Source organism: Vespula pensylvanica, chromosome 5 (genome assembly GCF_014466175.1).
Source record: "Vespula pensylvanica isolate Volc-1 chromosome 5, ASM1446617v1, whole genome shotgun sequence".
In the NCBI taxonomy this organism is placed as follows: domain Eukaryota; kingdom Metazoa; phylum Arthropoda; class Insecta; order Hymenoptera; family Vespidae; genus Vespula; species Vespula pensylvanica.
The window spans coordinates 2,467,979-2,474,867 of record NC_057689.1 but is presented as its reverse complement, the minus strand read 5'-3'; positions in this window follow the sequence as shown (position 1 = coordinate 2,474,867).

Genomic DNA, 6,889 nt, shown 5'->3' with positions numbered 1-6,889 from the left:
TTTTTTTTTTTCCTCTTTTTCTTTTTTCCTTTTTTTATATTGGACAAAATCGTTTCAACCTAGAACCAGTGAAAATAAATGACAGATACAGATTCCTGTCGGTTTTAACAAAAGCCTTCCGTTATAATAAATGAACCTATGCGTTATGTATATAGGTAATACTTTTCATCGACGCCATTGTTACGCAGGTATTATATGATGCAGGAGTTATATATTTGTGTACGTAAATAAGTACTTTACGTATATATCAATCGTTTTGACATTGCTCGTAAACGATTTATAATTTGTCGACCATTTTACATCGGCAATATTGAGGATCTGAATATTCGTCGTGGCTTTCATTATAATCGATAATTTATCCAATTGTTTTGGTCCATACACATGAACGTTGAAATGAAGCTTTTATTCATAAATGTTTCATCAAATTATTTTCCAAAGACCAAATGGATTTTTATTAATTATATATATATATATATGTATGTGTGTGTGTGTGTGTGTGTGTGTGTATGTATGTATGTATGTATGTATGTATATATGTATCTGAGAAAGAGAGAAAGTAATTACAAAAAAAAAAGAAGAAGAAGAAAGATAAAGAATGTCATATCTTCTTTCTCGTTCTATTTGTTTATCTTGTTCATTCATTGATTTAAAAAAGAAAAATTACATATATAAAAATTCATGTACACGTGCATAACACATACATACATATGTGTATATATATATATATATATATGTATGTATAACAGAGTTGATTTTAAATTCTCTCTCGTGCTTAAGTCACGGAGTCGTTCGTTTCTAAAAAAAAAAAAAAAAAACAAAACAAACAAACAAAAAAAAAGAAAAAGAAAAGAAAAAAGCAAAGAAGAAAAGCAGAATAGAAGAAGAAAATCGAAAACATTCTCGTGTTTGTCAGAAAAATGATGATACTACCGTCGTGTCCCCAATTTTTATTTTCACATGAACAAACCAATGGAAAGCAAGATAGTGCATCGTAAGGGTAAAATGAAAAACGGCATCGTTTACATTTAATCCATCCGTCGCCCCTTTTGTCATAAAAAAGAACGAAAGAACGAAAGATAGATAAAGATAAATACAAATACAAATAAAAAGAGAAAGAGAGATACAGATAGAGAGATAAAGGAAAGAAATGGAGAAAGAAAGGTTTTCTAATAGTGACAGAGCTTTCGACGAAATGCTTTGTTGTAACGACGTTGTAACGTTGGTAATGCAAGCGTGAAATCGTTGACCCGGTAACCGGAAGCAGGAGTTTCGAAAGCTCACAGTGGTAAACGTGGAAGCAAACTTGCGTCGACGCGCATAGCTGACAAAACCGCGACCGTGACACGACAAGAGAAGAGGAGGAGAAAGAGGAGGAAGAGGAGGAAGAGGAGGAAAAGGAAGATGAAGAGGAAGAGGAGGAGGAAGAGGAAGAGGAGGAGGAGGATATGGGATGACTTAGAACGTTTCTCACCCTCTCGATTTTCAAATCCCTGCCTGTTTGCCAGCCAACCTACCTGCCTACCTGCCTACTTGCTCGCCTTTATCGATTCGACCAAAACTAGAAATTTGTGGAACGCATATGGATCATATTTGTGTATATAGACATAGCAAATACACCGATACATATATATACACACACACACGCGCGCACGCACGCATGTATGTATATGTATTTATATAATGTATATGTGTATGTGTGCGTGTGTACGTAACTATGATGTCAAATAATCGCTTAATATTCAACGCAAATTTTCTACGTTGACACATGTATTAATATTATTGCCATAATTTTGTTTTTATTTCTTTCTTTTTTTTTTTTTTTCTTTCTTTTGCATTTTGTTTTTATCTCTTTCTTACTTTATTATATTGTTTTCTTCCTTATTTTTTTTATATTTTGTTTGGATTTTTTTTTTTATTTTTTTTTTTGATTTTATTTTATTTTGTTTTATTTCATTTTATTTTCTTCCCCCAATCAATTTCCTTGCAAATGTTTTCATCCAAGGTCGCAAGATGGCGGAGAACCTGAAATGATTTTGGAGGATTTTGAATATCGATCATTCCTTTTTTCGAGACCCTTTCGAGCGAATTTTCTTTCTCCTTTTTTTTCTCTCTTTTTCTTTTTTTTTTTTTTTTTTCTCTGTATGTATACCCATGTGTTAATTGTCGACAGAATTGTGGAAGTTTGTTTGATTTGTTCTTTGCATTTTGTTCTTGTTTTTAGTTGTAATTTTTTCTCTTTTTCAGCTTTTTTCGTCGAATAACGCAGGATAGCGGGGACCAAAAAGTTTTCAGACGATTTGAAAAATCGATCACTCCTTTTTTTGAAACCCTTTAGACGAATTTTCTTTTCTTTTTACATATACATATATTTTTTTTCTTCTTTTTCGAAAATTACAAGTCTAAAAAGACCTTGATAAATGATAATTGGTTTTCAATATCACTTGGGAACTTTCAATCCAACCTGTATATTTAAAATTCGCTGATTTTAATTAACGCATTGAATTATCGATTTTGCGAAGAGCTGTATAGAACAGAATAGAAGGAAGATAATGAATGAATATAGACGGAGAGTTCGTTCGTTAATTAATGTTTGACTAATTGTAAAATTCTTATTTAAAAAAAAAAAAAAGAAAAAAGAAAGAGACAGAAAGAAAGAAAGAAAGTACGTAAGTAAGTAAGTAAATAAGTAAGCTCTTGTGCCAAGCACAGTTAATTAATGTCACATCTCATAAATCCAATGAGACTTTTCACAATCAAGTAAATTTTTACTATTCCAGGACAAACTTCATTATTTCTTTTTCTGCTTTATTTATCTTTCCTTTTCTATCATATATATATATATATATATATATATATATATATATGTTCTATATTTAAATTATTTCTATCATACATACACATATATATACATATATTTTCTTTTTCTTTTTTTTATTATAATTATCGAAACAACAAATTCATCCCGATTTATATCTAATTATAAGTGTTAGAAATCTATCGGATATTAAAAATTTCAATCGTAACGAGAGTTACAAAAATAAAACGTTCGACTACAAATACACGACCGTATATGTATCTCTACGCGCACATACATAAGCATACATAAGTAGAGATAAATATTATAGATAGAGAAGGAAAGAGAGAGAGAGAAAGAGAGAGAAAGAAAGATAGGGAAATGAAAGACGTTTAAAAGAAGAAAAAAAATGGAGATCCAAGCGAATAAAAATTTTCGATCGTTTAATGTAACAAAAGGAAAAAAAGGAAGAAAGAAAATAAAGAGATAAAAAGACCTCGAAAGAAAAAGAAAAACCACGAATTTTTATCGGATCGATGGCAATAGATTTACGAGAAGAAGTAATATTAGATTTTAACGTCGAATAGATCGTCGAACTAGAAATTATACTGATCGATCGATGAGAAAAGAATAATGGACGATCAATGATAGAATTTATCTTAAAACGAGATATCTATGTATATATATATATATATATATACATATATATATACACATAAACAAATAAATACGAATAATAGATTATCTTTTATTATACTGGATAAGATTCGATTGTAGAAAAGAGATCTCGATGTCTCTACGATTAAAATTAGTGAGTATCACGCGCTCGATGTTCGTTGTTCCGAATCGTTCAATTTTTTTCTCGACGTCGTATTTTATGATCGAAAGGAAAAGGGATTAAGAGGATGTGTGCAAAAAAAGAAAAAGAAAAAAAAAAGAGACGTATCACTAGCTAGACAATCCTAAATGTTTCATAAGCGAACATGTTTGTATGTGATGTAAATCAAAAAGAAGACAGATAAAGAGAAAAAAAGAAAATGGAGAAGTAACAGAGTATCTTAGAGAAACACAGAGAATCGTTAATGATAACAATAATAATAGTAATAATAATAATAACAGTAATAATAATAATAATAATAATAATAATGATGATAATGATAATAAAAGTAATATTAATGATGATATATGATATTAATGATCTGTACACGAGTTCATCGTCATAGCTTTAAAAAAAAAAAGAAAAAAAGAGAAAAAAAACAAGAACAAACAAAAAATTAAAAAAAAAAAACAAAATGTTAAACTACTTTCTTTCTTTAAAAAAAAAAAAAAAAATGAAAATGAAAAGAAAATTATTAAAGGAAACAATAAATTAAAATGAAAATAATTATTGCACGCGAGGCTTCCAAATATATATATATACATATATATATGTAATATATATATATATATATATATAATATATACATCTAGCCGCAAGTAACTATTAGACGAACGTTAAATGCATCTAACGTATCCTAAATTTCTGATAAAATTAAACCTCACTTCCCCACCCCTTTACTCTCTCTCTCTCTCTCTCTCTCACTCTCTCTCTCTCACCCCCTCCCTCTCTCTTTCTCTCTCTATCTCTGAGAGAGTTAAATCGCATGGGAGAAGGATAGAGAGAGAAAGAGAGAGAGAGAGAGAGTACCTTGGAGCTATTTAATACACACATTAGATGAATATTTGCGGTCTCTTGGATCTCGTAAATGAAATTTTCAAAGTTGCGTGCTACCTAGAGGAGCTCCGTCGAAAGCTTCGAAAATACGAATTTTGTTCGATGTTTTAAAAATAATATTTTATATCTTTCGAGAAATATATGTCACTGTACTTTGGAAATATTCTAAAACTATACGAAAATGATATGATATTGGTTTTGCAAATGGCGTCGATTAGTTTCAACGTGAAATCTATTCGAATTCAAACACGTCCCGAAGTAAAAATTCTTCGCTCACTTCTTTTTCACTTATTCTTTCTTTCTTTTTTTTTTTTTTTTTTCATTTTTGAGAAAATTTGAGAAGGAACTAGAAGGTTTCGAGAAAAAAAAAAAGAAAGGAAGAAAAGAAAGAAAAAACTCTCTAGAAAACTTCCTTCCTAGTATTCCTAGGATCATATTAGCTCGAGTATTAAATTATAATAACATGTAGGAGTGAATTTTAAAAAGTAATAATAAGAGATACTTCGTAAACGTATAAAGAGAAAAAAAAAATTGTAGTAATGTGTACTACGCGTATGATGCAAAAAAAAAAAAGGATACGTATATCGTTTCGATGTAACGCGTTAGGTATAAATGATAAATGATGTATAGAATTTATCAATGTAAAGAAAAGCGTGATAATAGGATGTCTCTCTTTTAAGTAGATTTTAAAAACAAACGACACACCATTCTCGTCTCTTATAGCGAGGCGAAGCTAAAAGGATTAATTAAAAAAAAAAAAAAAAAAAACAAAAAAAGGGGAGGGAGGAGGGAAGAAAAAAGAGATTCAAAAAGAAAATAAAAGAAAAAGAACGACACAAAAGAAATCCTTTCTGCGAAGAGCCGAAGGAAAGAAAGAAAGAAAGAGAAAAAAAAAAAAGAAACAGAGAAAGAAAATAAAAGAAAATCCCTCTAAAAATCGCAAAGAGAGAAATATCGGATTTTTCTTTTCTTTTTTTTTTTCTTTTTCTTTTTCTTATTCATTCTTTTGGAACATTATTATCGATCCTTTTTTCTCAATCGAATTTTTTTTCTTTCTTTTTTTTTTTTTTTTTGTTTTTTCTTTGACGCGTTTTGAATCGTTCACTGCGCGTGTTAAAGCAAAGAAATATAATACTATATCACGATTATATTATTATTGTTATTATAAAAATTTCAATGTGTGTATGTGTGTGCATCTATCTGCGTGTATCTATGTATGTGCGTATTTATGTATGTATGTCCTTTGTATGTATGTATGTACGTGTACGTATGTATGTTACGTATGTTGTGTACGTGTAAGCGCATATACGCGATATAACGAAACTCGAGGATAAATCGTTTTCAACGAGAACAAAGAGAAAATTTAACGTAGCGGCTACGAACGAGCAGTCATTTCCAATTGGCAAATTCGATAAGCGCCGAGTGTTGGAATCACGATTTTTCGCAATGTGAATATCGACATTGAAAAAGAGAAAGAGAAAGAAAGAAAAAGGAAGAGTGAGAAAGAAAAAGAGAGAGAGAGAGAGAGAGAGAAAGAGAAAGAGAAAGAGAGAAAGGAGGGAACAATTTCGTAGGGAATCGATTTCCGATATTGAAATACAAATTTTCGAAAGATTGCAACGTCCGCGAGAAAAATGTTTTAAATGAATTTCTTTTTCGTAGTTTATCCACGCGGATATAATCTCTGTAGACAAATTTTATTCTATTCTTTTCTCTTTTTTATTTTTTTATTCTTTCCTTTCCTCCTCCAATTTTTCTCCTTCTGATAATTTAACTTAATTAATCCCTTAGGATTAAATTTAACAGGAGGTGACGACGGGTTTAACTCGAATTATGGAACAAATTTAAATAACAAATTTAATAAAGGAACTTCGTGATTATGATAAATGACAACGAATTCTTCAACGAGTTTCGTTAGATCATTGTAACCTTAATAACAATGAGGGGAAAAATATGTGAACGTATTCGAAGGATAAAGTTGAGGGAATATTAAAAGATCGATAAGAAAAGACATCGTTATCATTTCTCTCTCTCTCTCTCTCTCTCTCTCTCTCTCTCTCTCTCTCTCTCTCTCTCTCTTTCTTTCTGACTTTTTCTGTCTCTTTTACGCACACACACGCGCACACAATTAGCTTTATTTTTTATACCAATGTTGATATATTGAAAAACTCTTTGGGTTCTTCGACGAAATGAATTATAAAATAATTCGTATTAATTGAAAAGAAAATTAATAATTTGATAAGACGCGATATACATGTATTTGCCATCTTTCGTTTCTATCGATTTTCATATGTACCATTACATTTACGAAAGGATGATAAAGATAAGGAGATGAGAGAGAGAGAGAGAGAGAGAGAGAGAGAGAGAGAGAGAGAGAGAGA